Genomic DNA, 16,137 nt, shown 5'->3' with positions numbered 1-16,137 from the left:
TTGGCTGCTTGTGCCCAGGCCAGCACTGCCAAGCTAGCAAGCAGAGCATCCATGATCAAGTTAGATGAGTGTATATAATGTGCAATGACCTTTTATGAAAACAAATATTAGTCCTGATATATTAGGGACTCCGATTCTCATACACCACCGTTCATAGCAGCATTATTCCCAACAGCCAGAAGGTATAAGCCACCCAATAGTTCATCAGCACATGACTAGATGAACACAATGCGGTCTATCCTTACAATGGAATATTACTGAGCTCTAAAAAGGCACGGAGTTCTGAGACATGCCACTGCATGGATGAACCTTGGAAACATTATGCTCAGTGAAATAAGCCAGACACAAAAAGATGTATATTATATGATCCTAGTTACATAAAATATTCTGACTAGTCAAATCCGTAGAGACAGAACTTAGAGGTCTCCAGGGGCTTGGAGCAGGGGGGAGTTACTGTTTCATGGGTGCAGAGCTTCTGTCTGGGGTGACGAAAAATTTTGGAAATGGGGCGACAGTTATGTAACATTGTAAATGTGATTAATGTCACTGCCTTGCATGATGAAACATTTAAATTTTTATATATAACTAGAGGCCCAATGCGCGAAATCTGTGCAAGGGGCTTGGCTCTCGCAGCCCTGGCTTCGTCTGGAAGGTCATCCGGAAGGACGTCCAGAAGGAGGTCTGGTCTAATTAGCATATTTCACTTTTATTATTATAGATTATAATTTTGTGTGTGTGTGTATGTGTGTGTGTGTGTGTGTTTCCAGGTAAATCCTAAAACCAGACAATCAAAATAAAGACCAATATGAATGCTATAAATGCGAATTTAAAAGCTGAAGATAGAGAAGACAATAGTGACCGTCTCAGAGCTACTCAGTTCAAACTGTCCCAGCAAGTAGCGCATCCGTTCTCTTCCTCGTATCTGCCTGGGCTTCTCCTATGGATGTGGCTGTTTGTTTAAAGCACATACTTATGGCTGCCTTTGGAGACCTCATTGCCAATTTGGGGCGATGGCTCCTGTCTATGGCCGAGTCCCCTCTGGGCCAGCACACCCGACATGAGAAGAAGTCCCGGAGCAAGCTTGCTCCGCACCACGCTCCTGCCTCAAAGAGGAGTCTTAGCATGACGTCACGTTTCCTGCCTGCCCTCTCCCCACCCTGCTTCCTTTTCACCATCAGGATGTCAGCTTCACCTACTACACACTAGGAATTCTGTGGGGGTTTTGCTGGTTTAAGAAGCGTGAAGGGAACCTAGAGAGTCTGTGGAATGGACGGCAGTCTCCTGCCCGCCTCTCAGCCTCCAGCTCCTACTTGCTGCCATAAGGAGAAAACGCTCCTTTCTGGAACCGTTATGGGAGCCCAAACCCCGCGCTGGCCGCAGGAGCAGGCAGGCAGGCAGTAAAGTTTCCAGAACCCCAGGGGAGAGACTCACATTCCCCAACCAGGTGCTGGGAGAAGACTTGTGGCTCCCAACCTTGTTGGCCCGAGGCCAGACCTTCCAGGCCTCCCTCCGCCCTTCGGCTCCTTCCCATCATCTTTCCAACCAGAAGCTTGTTAACCGTTTTCCTGTGCTTTTATTCAGATTTCAAGGCGCCCTCTGTGTGTTAAACTTCAAAGAAAGTTGGCTGCGGTGAGTGCAAAGCTACAACAAGTGGAAGCTCCGAACAGCTCCATTGAAAATGGTTTTGTTCAAACGAAGGGGGCTGGGACCTCTTCCCTCCACCCTCCACCCTCCCTCTGTCTTTCCAATGAAATTGCATTTGTGCCTGGATCAAGTTGCCCGGTATCAATCCTGAAACTTTTAAAGATGAAAAGCAGGACAGCCGCACCATATTTAAAATGTGAAATGATTACGAAATGGCACCAGGCCAATGTTTATGAATCATTGAATATGATCATAAAATCATAAAAAATAATCACCAAAAGGTAAATAAATTACCCAGCTTACTGCTTATTTTCACGGAGGGTCTGACACAAAAGCTGCAGCCATGAATGATTTATACCCGTTTTAACAATAACACTCATTTTACTGAAAGATGGTCAGCACTCGGGCTGCCGTGGGCCGCATGCCAGTTGTCGAAAGGTTAATGTTTCAGCAGCAATACATTAAATTATGAATAATCCTGGTCCCAAAATGGAAGGTTATTAGCTCAGTATGCTTAATTAGCCCGGCTAGAAGTTGGCCATCAAGGAGCAGTGCCCATTACTGCGGCCCAGCGACGATGGGGGATGGCCGCGTTGGGATGCCAGTGCCGGCGCGGGGGCAGGTGGAGACAGGAGCGGGGTGGGGTGTGTCCTTTATTTTCTTTACATCCCGTGTAACATTACCAGAGCACCTCAGAAGCTGGTTTTCTGGATTTTGCACTCTCCCGTGGTTTCTCCGTGAAGACTTCCCAGAAAGAAATAGCAGAAATTACCTGGGAGGGGCATGATACCCAGTGTTATTGACCCACCGAGATCGGCTTCCACATTCGCTCGTGACTTCCCAGCTTGGTACGGACCAAAGGAACAGAGAGTACCCTTCGAGTCCAAGCCGATCTGCCAGCATGCACCCACCACCGCCGTTAGTTGAACAGCTACTAGGTACCAGCTACATACAAAGTAGTTAACAAGTCGTTTTTCGATCTTAGGGTGGGGGCAGCCCTTCAACAGCCAATTAGTGCGTGAACTGTAGCCACGTGACAGCTGGGCAGGAGGTGTAGACCACCAGCACCGCACTGGAGTCGGGAAAGGGGTCTTGGAGACAGCTTCCTGAAGGAAGTGCCATTCGCTCTGATCGCTGAAGGGTGAGCAGGAAGTGGCTAGATGAACCTCCAGGAAAAACTCCAGGCAGGGAATAGCTAAATCGTGTGCCCGAGTCTCCAGAGAGAGAATGATGTTAGAGAAAGATGTTGTCGCCCGAGGTCATTGCCAGCTGACAGGCTTCCTCTCATTGCTGAAAAGGAGGATTGGAAGAGCATCTGCCTGCCAGGGCCATAAAAGTGCCGTTGAGCACCTAGCTTGAATGGGTATGTGTATTTGTGTGTGCATGCGTGTGTGTATGTATGTGTGTGTGCATATGTGTGTGTGTCCACACCTGGCCCCACAACCACCCCCTTCCCTCCCACCATCCTGGGTGCTCCAGCTTAAGACTCGAAGCGTGCAGCCAGGAGCAGGGCCCGGACCCGCCCAGGCCGCGCTGGCTGCATCCCGCTGTCTGCACCACCGCCCAGCTCTACTTAGTACTATTAGTAGCTTGTTTTTCTAAGCCCTAAAATTCATTTTCTTTTCCCGCCTTGCTTCCAGAAAAATAAATAAAAGTGAACACATCACTCATTTAAGACGAGGAATGGAATTTAGGTTGCGTTTTTCTTTCTATTTTTATGATTAGTTAGAATTTTCCTGGGAACGCGGCCAGGAGGGCATTATGGTGAGATAATGTCCTGTATTTAATCAGCGCTGCAATGGCGAGCTGCGCTCTGCGGGGAGCAGCCGAGTTAACGCATCCTCCTCTGTCTTGTCTGTTTCCAGGGTGCGACGGGTTAGCCCAAGATGAAGACCAGGCTGAGAGGTGGCCGGGCTCCAGGCTTGAGTGATGGCCCCCGGGGGGACAGCATGCAGCTGTGACTCGCTCCCTTCATGCAGGACCCATCTGCTCCGGGAGCCCTGCGACCCCCAAAGGAGCTGAGCGACAAGGGCCCCCAAACTGACCCAACTGACCGACCCTGGTCTTGCATCCAGTGGACACTTCTGGCGTCTTCCTCTGTAGCCTTCAGACGTCTGTTGGCCTGGACGCACTCCCCGCTCTCCAACGTGCATCTCGCTCCTTTGCAACCCAAACGCAATGTGTGTGGGGGCAGCGCACGGCTCCTGAGTGAACCTGGCAGTCAGCAACAGGTAGGACTAGATCCGCTCCTTCACTCGCGTGCGCCTGGTTGGCCAGAGGTCCCCAGAGCCTCTGCCCGAGGTGACAGCTGGTGCTGCGCAGGCTTCACAGTTGTTCTTGTTCCCCGAGGTGGTTGACCCATCGCGGAAGAATGAGAGTGCCTGGCGGGGTAAGACAGAAGGGTATCTGGGAGAGATGTCTGCGAGAGATGTCTGAAAGGAAGGAAGAACACGAGGAGCTGGGGGAAAAGGAGGAGGGGTTTAACCTGGAGGAGGGGGCCGAGAATAGGTGTGTGGACACAGACTGACCTTTCTCTGCAATTCGCGTGGTGGCCAGGGAAACAGGAGCATGTGGGGCCCACAGAGCCGCTCCCATTTACCGTTGTCCCTATTAAACTCGGGGTCTGCGGGCGCCGTCTGTGCAGGTGAGGGCACTGGAGAGAACAGGATGCCCTGAGCAACCCATAAATAGCCGGGCGAAGACAGCGTGTTTATTACCTAGCCTCACGGAGCCCATATAAGCGCTCTCCCAGGGCGCGAGAGAGCCAGGGCGCGTGTGCACCGTCCCGCGCCGTGTCCTGGGCGCAGTCGTCCCCGAGCCGCTGTTCTCGCGCTTGGCTTGCTTCTCTGAAGGCGGCTATTTGACAGAACGGACTGGAGCAGTTCATAGCCAGCCCTGCAAAGCTTGTGTGGAGACAGACCTTTCTTTTTCTCTCTCCTTTTCCTGTTTGCAGTGAGAATGAGGCCTTTCTCTTCTCGGCCCTTTGCTCTCCCCAAAGTTGTCTCACGAGGTCATTGCCAGCTGACAGGCTTCCTTTCAGTGCAAGGTTTGGACGGAAACAATGTTCTGTTTTCTGGGGGGCTGGGAAGGCTCCGGGCCTAGTCCTGCCCTCAATTTAAATGGGTTATTGTTTTATCAGGGCTGTCAGTTTCTGCAGACAATTCAGTCTATGTGAGGAAAGGCTCCTCTCTGTGGGGGTGTGTGTGTCTGTGTTACCATGTATATACAGACCGTTGATACCAAGCAGCAGAAAGGTGGTGTGAGGTCATTGTGTTTGGTTTCTAGCCACACTGGACCACTCACTAGCTGTGTGTCCTTGGGCAAGTTGCTTACCCACTCCAGCCGGGCCTCTCAGCATCCTAGTTCTGACCAGTCTGCCTATAAGATACCTTCTAGCTCAAACATTCTTTAACTCTGTGATTGCAAGATATTACATTACCATGTTCAACAACGAGCTTAAAAGCACTTTCTTTGAATAGGTTCTGTGTCTACAGAACCGATTTCTAACAGCTGTTGGGGATGTGTGCTGACTGTTCTATTGAATCTCCTGAGAAGACTGAATTTATTGGTTTGTGAAGGCGCATGGAAAGTAGATGCGATCTGTGTTGTCAAGTTCTAGGGCCCTGAAAAATCCTCATAGATGTATTCCGGGGTGTTGGTTACAATAACCTTCGTCAGTAGTGGGTACTAGTTTGAGAATTAAGAAGCACTTTCAAAAGCTATATATGGGGAATTTTTTTAAATATATTTTATTGATTTTTTACAGAGAGGAAAGGAGAGGGATAGAGAGTTAGAAACATCGATGAGAGAGAAACATTGATCAGCTGCCTCCTGCATACCCCCACCTGGGGATGTGCCCACAACCAAGGTACATGCCCTTGACTGGAATTGAACCTGGGACCCTTCAGTCCGCAGGCCGACGCTCTATCCACTGAGCCAAACCGGTCAGGGCTATATGGGGAATTTTTAAATGAGGACCCGGCTCTGCAAACTCTTTCATCCGATGAGGATGGCAAATAGAGAAAAGCAATTCGCCAAAACGGAGGTGGACAGTTTTTGATCATTATTAATGGTGACAAAATACAATAACATCACATTTCCGAGGCCTCCAGGGAAAGTGGTAGGAGTGTGACAAGACTTAGCAAGGCCCGGCCTCTGGCCTTGGAGGCACCCTCTGGCACCGCCAACCTCTGGCTGTGCTGGCGGGCTCTGCAGAAGTGTGGCCAGCACAGAGCTGTGTGCCGGCCTTCCAGGAAGGTAAGTCACTGGCGAGGCCAAGAAGGAGGGATTCCCGGGGGTTCTGCCAGTAAGCACCGTGGGAATCACATCCCTGCAGCCACTGAATTGCCGTTGCCAACCATTCTGTAGCTCTCCCCGAGGTGGGCTCCCCCAGGCTGGCGAGCCAAAATCCTTTGGGGAAGAGCCTGACACTGCTGTCTGCCCGGTTGGTGGTCTTACTGCTTCTTTAACCTCTCTACCTACCTCTTCCCTCCTTTCCCTCTACAAACATTCATTGAACGTATACTATGCGGCAGGTAGTGTGCGAGGCGCACGGTACCCACATGCTCAAACAAATGGCTCCTGGGCTCAAAGTACCTCCTGCCTCATGAGAGAAATAATTAACAAGAAAAATAATTGCCCATATAGCTTAAGTACAGTTATGTGCACTGAACTTGGCGAGCAGAGAGTAGGAAGCAAGGGGTTCTCAAGGAGACGTTTCGGGTAGCTGTTGATGGAGAGGGGCAAGATATTCCCAGGAGAGAAAACCCAGCCTATTTGGGAATCATGGGAAGACATTCTGAAGGTCACATGGAGCTGTCTGGGGAGGAATCGCGGCTGCCGATGACGCTGGGTGCCATCAGCCTCAAAGCAAACACAGTTGGGTGCAGGAATATTTCTTCACCCTTAAATCCTACAGACAAATCCCCAGGTCTGAACGTTGGTGAGGGGAATCTCCAAATATTGCCAGTCATTAATAAAAGACTTGATGATCATTATTAAATTATCGGCCTCTTGGGGTCTGCTGCTGGTGGTTCTCTCTGGCTATCACCCACCCCACCCCTCTGCTATGGAGATTAAGTGTTCTGACCCCCCTTTCAGAACCTATGGAGGGCCAGGGCTCCCCAGTAACTGGCCAGCACCATAGGGATTAGACCATAGGGGTTAGAAGAGCAGTCTTCTTGTGATAAGACAAGCGCCTATTCGTAGTTCATCTTCTGAAACTGTTGTCTCAATGTTTGATCTCCTGAGCCTGTACATTTGACTGCCTTGACCTTCAAGACCTACTTGATAATGTTCTAAACCTCATTTGATTACCTGGACTTGTGGCCCCTCCATCTACCCTGACTTGCCACACCCACCTGGTCCCTAACGCCCTCTGTGAGTGTGGAGTGCTAACCCTCACCTCCCACTCATTCCTCCCTGACCTGCCTTACCCAGGTGACTCCTCCTGTATTCTAGGCTACATGTAATCATGCAGATGGTGAGTCCAGGTATACGAAGTGAAAGAAATCAGAGTCTAACTTGGCTTATAAACTTCTTGTCCCTTGTAAGTTTAAATACTTCCTGATCTTTGAACCACATTAAATATCATAATGTGTTAGAATTTGGCAACACTCACCTTTACTGGAAAGAGCCCAGACTGACATGAGCAACGAGATCTTGTCCATGAAAGAAGATGTGCGAATGCCACTTGCTTAGAGAGTCCCATGGGGTTCTTGTCCGTCACCCCGTTTTTAATTAGAGCTGTAATCATCTCTCAAGGGGAATCTGGAGGCTTCATTAAATCTACCAGCTTCCCTGTGATGTAGAAAACTGGTGATGTTTAAAATCTTGGCCGTATCAAAAATAATAGCAAGTCGGGGGGGGGGGGATGTGTCTGCCATCCAGGACTTCGGGTAAAGTGAGTCACCTTTCATTCCTATAGGACCCAGACTTGCCTGCAGCCGGCACAACCCCCACACTTTGTCCAGCTGGAACATTTGCTTAATGTCCTCCTTGAAATCCTGAATATTTACAGCCTCTAGTACATCTTCCTAACCTGTTGTTCAGGGCCCTTCTGTGACCATGAATGTGGCTTGTTGCTGCCTCTTGCACATTTCTACTGAGTCCGCGTTCCTCCATCTGCCCTCCAGTGGAGGTGACCGAGGGCCCTTCCAGTAAGTGACTCAGAGGTCAAAGCTATGGGTATCCCTACTGCTATTCAGGCTGCCGATCAAACCAGTCCACTGGGCAGAGCTTCCTGCCTTGGTACCCTCACCTCACCATAGCACTGCTAAGTGCCTTGCAGTGTCTGTCACCTGTGAGCTACTTCACAGACCCACAGCAGGTCATGACCCTTTGATATGGATCTGTCGGTCTTTCCAGGTTTGGGATCAGAATCATAGCACTAGACCAGGGACTCCCCAAAGTGGTGCTCTTCATATTTTTTTTTACTTGAAATTTTTATGGAGATAATAACTATTAGCATTTTGAGCCAGATAATTCTTTATTGGTGGAGGGAGGTTGGCCTGTGCATTATAAGATATTTAGAAGCATCCCTGGCCTCTACCACTATATGCCAATGGCACCTCTATATCAACCAAAAAATGTCCCAGACATTGCCAAATGTTCCTGGGTGGGGTGGAGGGAAAGTTACCCCCCACCCCCAGTTGCGAACCACTGCCCTAGACCTCATGCAGAACAGGTATGTGGAGCTGGGCTGTGTGGCTTTTCCAGTAGGGGCATGTTCTGGAGTGTTTGTCAAGTGTTCTTGGGCCTGTAAGAAACAGGAAAGACAAGATGTGACCATGAAGAAAGTCACTTGACCCGAGGAAACCACAGAACTTCCCCCCATTCATTTATAGTTGTTTACCCTCGCCATCTTATACAGCAGATAACTATCAGATGTGTTAGCAGTTGTGATGTAGAAGGAAGCTAGATCTCCTTGTCCAGCATCTCATGACCTATTGATACACTTTGTCTATATCGTCTCAAAGGGTCTCATTAGATTGAAAACCATAATCAACTTGTTTGCATGCTATGCTGACTTAGGTGGCTCCAGTAAGCCAAGGTTTTTTGGAAACGCTTTCTTATGTCTCATTTGGCTATTGCCACAGATTCCAGTAAAGTTGTGATGTTTCAGAAATTGTGTCATCATTTCTCAGTGTTTTCATCACACTTCATTTCAAAGATTGCCTTTATTCTAACAAGCTCATTTGAATGCACAGTGACTAAGAGAGACAATTGGGCCTGTGGAGATCTGTCCAGACACACCACTTTCTTCATGCCTGAGGAGCATAGTCTCCTAATATTCACTGTGGAGTCTGCTTTCATCTTATTAAAAAAAAAGCATCCATTCAAAGAAAACTCACTGAGTAGGACATTGTGTTCATTACCTTATGATATTTAGGGACCTGTAAGACACAACTTCAGTGTTCAAGAGCTCTTTGTCTAGTAGTAGAGTCAAAATGTGGACAGGGCCCAGCCAGTGTGGCTCAGTGGTTGAGCATTGACCCATAAACTAAGAGGTCACTGGTTCCATTCCTGGTCAGGGCACATCCCAGGTTGCAGGCTCAATCCCCAGTAGGTGGTGTGCAAGAGGCAGCCAATCAATGTATCTCTTTTATTGTTGTTTTGATCCCTCTATCCCTCTTCCTTCCTCTCTCTCTCTCTCTCAAATGAATAAAAACATGTTTAAAAAGTCTTTTTAATGTGGACAGGAACATTTATAGTACAAGTCAGGGCCCTATACCCTAAGTTCCATAGGTGTTCAGAAAAAGGTCACAGGAAAAGAAGGTGGATTCTGCACATTGCAGTCCATTGCCTGGCCACAGAGTCTACACTGCATGTGTAAATGGCATGTAAGCATGCTTCATTTCCCTCTGACAGGGTTGATATAGACCAGTGGATCTGGGAAATATGGAAGACAAAGAACATCCAGGCTTTACCAAGGCAGTTGGCAACATGACAAATGACAATTTGTCCATTGACCTCATGGGAAAGAAGGTGAAGTATGAGTTTGTTAGTAATTGGTTGACTATAGTTGTGGAGGGGGATTCTTGGTGCTGGGACATCAAGATTTTGGGTCTTAATCCATGTGTGGCTGTCATGAAGCATATGTTGCAGAATAAAGAACTCAACAGATTTTGATAGACTGAGGCAATGCACTAATTCTAACAAGATGAAATATAGTACAAGAAAATGGAAGGTCTTGTCTTGGATCCAAAAACCCATCTGCACAAACACAGGAGGAGGAGGCCAGGCTTGGCAACAGATGTTGAGAAAGCATTTTTTCCAGATTTGTATGTGTTAGGAATCATCGAGCATACTCGTTTAAAACATAGATTCCAGGTGCTACCCCCAGATTGTCAGATTGAACAAGTTTGAGGTGGGCCCAAGAATCTGCATTTATTAAAGTTTCCTGGGTCATGCGGACATAGAAGCTCCATGCACCACACTTTGCAAACCACTGTCTTAGAGGTTTAAGTTAACAGCAGAAGGATTCAGCAGCTGTGCTGAGCAAAGTGTAATGAGGAGAATAAAGGTGAGAACCCTGCTGTATTGTATTAGGCAGAGCATATATATAAACCTACATTTACTCTTGGCCACAACCTTTTAAGAGACAAACTGTTAACAGGGAGGCAAGGGAACTCAGGACTAGGTCATGTAAAGAAGAGATGAAGGAACTGGAAGTGCTTAGCTCAGGAAGTTCAGAGAGAAGGTAGGACAGGAGAAAGATCGTCTGCATCAGGGAATTAAACATGCTTTGTGTGGTCTCTCAAGATGACACTAGAACCAATGGACAAATCTGTTAAGGAATAAGTTTTGGCTCAAAATAATGACCATCCTTCTCCAATAGTCAGAGCCATCCACAGACCTGGAGGTGTTCGCCCATGGCCTGGAGATCTTGTGTGTGTGTGTGTGTGTGTGTGTGTGTGGTTAGGAAGTTGGGTAGTGAATGGAAGGGTGCATATTGAATAGGTGATAGGATCCAAAGAAGTTTGGTTTTTAATAAAAGAGAATAGAGTATGTATAGGTATCTATTGAATAGGTGATAGGATCCAAAGAAGTTTGGTTTTTAATAAGAGAGAATAGAGTATGTATAGGTATCCAAAAAGAAATAGAATGATTAAGGAAAGCTATGAGAGTAGGGGCAGGAGCACTGTGGGTACAGATGCAGAGAGAGAGAGAGAGAAATACATGAAAGAGTAGGGAATTGGAGGGACCTGGAAGGGTTGGGCTCTAGAGCTCAGGAAATATTTGCATTAGAAGCAAAGTAGAATAGGAGAAAGGAAGTAATGGTTAAGGATACAAGGCATTTTGTGGTGTAAAAGGTAATTGCCTAAAGGTAATGCAAAAGGCAAGTTGATTAAGTTCATTCCAATCATGATTTCAAGAAACAAGGGGTTAAATTTTTTGCCCAGAGTTAAGAAAGAGTGGGGTTGGTGGGGGCTTGAGGAATGTGGAAAAGGTGTGTAATAGCAGGTTTGGGAAATTTGTTGAGGAGTCAACAGCCACCCATGATTGGCTATTGCATTGTAGAACTTTGTAGAGGGTGCAGTCAACTTAAGTTCTTTACATCCCCAGCAGTGTTGAGCAGACCAGAGGCCTAAGCAGTCAGGTGGACCAGTGAGAGGATGCAGGAACATAAATTTCAGGCTCACAGAGATTGGTGAATACCAAACTTTGACCTGTTAGGGCAATGTGAGTTTTCTGCATCGGAGCCTTTAAACAAGCATCTATCTCCATTAAACTGAGAAACCCCCAACCCTAGAGATACCCAGAAGTGCCTGAGATACCTGAACTTCATTTCAAGGTAGTCACCTTCACGCTTCCACCTTGGTCTTTATAGCTTTGGGGCTGTTCTGACTTACAGGGTGTATCCATGCTGTGTGTGTTATGGAAATGTTGGGTTTTTATTAAGCCCCAAAATTTCAATAAGTGTGCAGACCCTGTAACTCATGATATAAGGTATAAGCTATGAGGTTTTTCAGATGTTTTCTCCCATTTTTTCTCCTTTACTTCCTAGTGGATTTTTAATATATTTATGGAAAATGTGACTTTGTCTTGCATGAGACTTACAAGATTGACACAATCTGAAAATTCACCATACCTGTCCTTGCCCTTGAACCCATTCAATCCAGAAATCTCTTAGATGATACCCAAATCCATGACAGAGATCTGGAAATAAGCCTGTGAAAGCAGAGGTCTTAAGCCTTGACCATTTGTTTCCTCGTTGTTTTCTGCATGATCAGCTTTTAAATATTCTATAAATACTGGTAGAAACACCTTTTTAAATTAAAAATGTAGATTTCTTGCAGGGTAAGAAATTTTATAAGAGTATTCTTATTATTGGCTAAAATTGTGGGAGAGTGACTTCATTTTTAAGAATGTGGAAAGACTGAAAAGAACCAGGATTAATGCCTTTACTTTTAAAAAGGGAAGTTTGTAATATCCTAATCTGGAAATTTACCTGGAAAAAATGATCTCCAAATCATTTCTAGAATAATCTGCAGTGAATGGAGTGTTGGGAGCTTATATCACTTGTCAGAACAAGTCCTGTCAAACTGATTCATTTCTTTCCATGAAAGAGTAACAAGATTTTAGTAGATTGAGGGGAAATGATAAATGTAATCTATATTTCATTTAGCAAGATGCTTGAACCTGCTCCATCCAACACCTTGGTCGATAAATTCAGAAAATTTGGGGAATGGCATTAGCTGTCCAGGGAGCAATGGAGCTCCCATCCTGGGGTCTGAATTTAATGGCACATCCTTTTCGAGAGGCCCAGCAGCAGGGGAAAAGTTACCTGAGCTGCTTTAAGAGGAAGAAATGATGGTAACTCACGCCAAAAGGATCCCCGAGTCCTGAAAAATGTATTTGATGTGTTTGTCATTCGTGGTTTTGATTATTTAGATAGGCTTGGAAGATTGGTTATGAATATATTTTTTATAAAATAAAATACACGCTGGCTGCTCACAATCATTCATATACCCTGATTGTACATCCTTCTGAAAATTCCCCAAGAACTCCCTGACAGAATCAGTTCTCAGGCTTCTCCATCACCAAAGAGGGGGGAAAATAAGAGGAAACAATAACTCTGAAAGCAAGTGAGATGTGTGGAAATAAATCTGTCATACTCTGTAATTCCAAAAGGGAAAGATAACTTCTGGAAATTCTATTCCAGCCTAGGAAAGTCTGTTGCTAGAAATGGTAAGGATATTAGGTTGATGATTATTCCCTAGATTTACATATCCCCGCCGTTTCGGGGATCCCAAGCACCTTAATAAGTTATGTCATTTTTAACTATCAATCTTCACAAGACCCCCCCCCCCCCGAGGAAGTCTGGTGGGTGCTTGCATTCCTCATAATTCAGTAACTTTATGGCTGGAATTAGATATATCAGATATCTGTATATAGAGAAAGTTTGTCCTTGTTAATGTATTTTTATCTCATTGCCCCATTCCCCAATATTAGTAGATTACACTCAGAGCCCAATAATACCTAAGAAGAGTATCTTAGATGTAAGGCCTTCTAGCTCAGGAAATACTTCTACAATTATTTGATCTTCACACTCCAGCCCAAAAGTGCAGACACGTTACTAGTATCAGGATACCATGACTCATTCCCACCATGTATTGAACACGCCAGGTGCCAGGCATTGTGCTAGACACTGTAAATCCACCCGCTCAGCCCTGCGGGGTGTGTACTGTCACCTCCACTTTACAAGCAGGAAACACACTCCAAGGATTAAGTGACTCGCTGGAGGCCGTTTGGCTCCTCCTGGCAGAGCTGGGACTACAACCCAAGTCTTTAGTGATTTTTTTTCTTAAAACTCTCTTGATTCTTCTAGGTAGGGAAGGAGCTCTTTCTTACACTTATTTACTTTTCTATGGTTTTAATCTCTTTGCTGATTTGTATATTTTTATATCACTGAGAGGTGCTTCCATCTCTGGCTGGCGGACCTTCATGCCCTGACTATGAGGCATGTTTGTCCTGAGCTACCAATGTCACCTCTCTGAGGTCCTGCCCCGAGAGGATTAGAACAAGGTTCTGAGTTGTAGGTCCCTGAGAAGGACTTCCTGTTCTGTGGCCATTTGTCCTGAGAGAGAAAAGTGTTGGGTAACTGAATCATCTATTTTTTAAATACATCAATGATGAAAAGTGATTGCCATTCCACCTGGTATTATTGCCATGCCACTTTAGCCCAGCCCACAAGCTTGTTGAGATTGTTTCTTTTAAAAAAGTAATTTTTTAAAAGTTAAGAACCAGATCTCAGAAAGACACTCAGTAGAAGACCTAAAGTTTATTCATTCATTCATTCAGTCAGTCAGTCAGGCAGTCTTTGTTAAGCACATATCTTTGCCCAGAATGCTTTTCATCCTGGAATCATTATTAGTAATTCAGTGCTGTCATCATTGTCATCATCATAATCATCAACATTATCATTATCCTCCTCTTCACCGTAGGCACACCACTGAGTACCAATTAGCACTGTGGGCATTCATGGAGATGTGGACGGTGTGTACTCCATATGGTGCTAGATGGGGAAGCAGGTGGGGCAACTCAGAACATGAATACAAATCTATTCACAAATGCGTGTGCATTTCCACATTGTCACAGGTATTGAGTAGTGAAACAAAGGGGTCTTACTGATGTTATGTTGGTGCCTGGATAATTATAAACTAATCCAGGAAATCTGCCCAGATTGCTGACTATGAGAAGCAGGGTGATGTCAACCCCAACTCTGAGCCTGAGACAGGGTCCACATGAGGTGAGCCTGAGCTAGACTCAAGGATGAAAAAGAACTTCCCACATACCCTCTCTCAGATCTCTCCAAAATTGAAAGGCGCTATGTTAAAAGACCCAGAACCCAGCTGGTTTTTTGCATAATTCCTACCACCCTCTATCACCTTTCTCCAGCACTCTGGGATTTAGCTGGACAAACATTGATAATAATTGGATAGTGTAGAATCCATAACAGAGGCATCTCTAACTCACAGCCAGAGAGTTTGGAATCTGTGTTCCACCTCATTCTTTTGTACTTTAATACAGCCAGGGCCCCGTAAATATTCATGGAGATGATAAGAGCGACATTAAAACTCCCAACACCACTTTATTTGGATTCCAAACCCACAAAAAATCATTTAATTAACCAGCAGAGCTACCTACCTAATTGGCAACTCAAAGGAGTGAGTCCTTAGCCTATAACATTTGGAAGTTTAAAATTAGAACTTGTACAAAATATTTTAAAAGCCTGTAGAAAGTTCTGGAATCAGCATGTCTGAAGAGGATTAAGATCCCGACATGCCTGAAGAGACACATCTATAACTGGACCTCCTCAGCCAGACCCTCTGCCAACTCTGTATACTGATCTGTGAAAAGGTCTCCAGAAGGTAACCTCATATCTGAATTCTTCCTTACTGGCTGCCAGAGCCTTGTGGACCAGCACGGAGCTGGAAATGTTTCTCAAGACACAGGAAAACATCTGAACACTGAAGAGCAGTACTATTTTAATGCTGATGGTCTCATCTCTAGATTTTTCGAAAGTCTTCCAACCTATTGGGGATTCTGAGTGCACCATGGTCTCATTCTTGCATGGCCTTCCCATATGACCTTTCACTTGGCGGCCCCACCCCAAACTAAAAGGTGTGTGACCCCAGGATGACAGCCGGGGGTGGGAGGTGGGAACCTTCTGCCCCTTGGCCCAAGCCAGCCATTCCCTTTGACTCCCTGAGTTGTTTTACTCCTGGACCCACTACCTTGTGGTCCACTTTTGAGGCAGACCCCCGGGGATATATCTCCACCTTTCTGTAAGAATAAACAGTTGAGGCTCCCATGTCTTTATTCAACGTTTCCTCTAAACTGCATGCTTTGGCTCTGTGCCCACATGCACCAAGAAAGCTTTTCCCAAGCAGCCGAACCCTAGAGCCCTGTCACACAGCTCTGCGTATAAACAGCGCTTGGCACAGGCGGGAGGCACCTGCGCTGACCGCTGCTCCTCCTCTCTGCCTGGGGGTCTCCCCAGCTCCCCGGGTCCCAGGCTGGAAGGATACTGAGAAGCCTCCGAGGCCCCTGACAGAATGAGCAGCAGCAGAAGCAGCAGAGAACAGTCCAGGAGCCAATGGCATGTGCTTCCTCCGCACGCACAAGGCCAAGAGCTGCAGGGACCCAGGGTCTGGCTCCGGGGAAGAGAGGGCCCGCGGGCCACGCAGTGATGGGAACGTGGGTGGGAAACTGGGAGAGAAAAGGCTGGAAATAAAGAAAGAAAGAAGGCATGTTTGACCAAACCCCCTACACCCAAATCTCCAAGGCCACCGGGGTCAGGAAACGGAGTGCTGGACTGAGCAGCTTTGCTCCGCCCTCCCCCATCCTTGGCCTGCAAGGTTTCTAGGACTGCCAGGCCTTTTTTTTTTTTTTTTAATTTAGAAGGCTTCGAATCTAGAGAGAAAGAGAAAGTGTATTTTTAAAGCAGAGTGAAGACTCAATGGCCACAGATCTAAGAGATTGAAA

General features: G+C 46.4%; 1 long non-coding RNA gene across 1 annotated transcript; it reads right to left on the bottom strand.

Annotated features, from left to right (window-relative positions):
* Positions 1-1,089: 1,089 nt before the first annotated feature.
* Positions 1,090-11,820, bottom strand: LOC106723895. The gene is made up of 3 exons (XR_001359637.1): positions 11,738-11,820; positions 7,207-7,214; positions 1,090-1,099 (listed from the first exon to the last, which is right to left on the bottom strand). It is a non-coding gene; the product is annotated as an uncharacterized LOC106723895 (long non-coding RNA).
* Positions 11,821-16,137: the final 4,317 nt, after the last annotated feature.

The sequence above is a fragment of the Myotis brandtii genome, unplaced genomic scaffold (assembly GCF_000412655.1).
Source record: "Myotis brandtii unplaced genomic scaffold, ASM41265v1 scaffold670, whole genome shotgun sequence".
In the NCBI taxonomy this organism is placed as follows: Eukaryota; Metazoa; Chordata; class Mammalia; order Chiroptera; family Vespertilionidae; genus Myotis; species Myotis brandtii.
The sequence above is the reverse complement of the archived record's forward strand: the minus strand, read 5'-3'. Positions and strand labels throughout refer to the sequence as shown.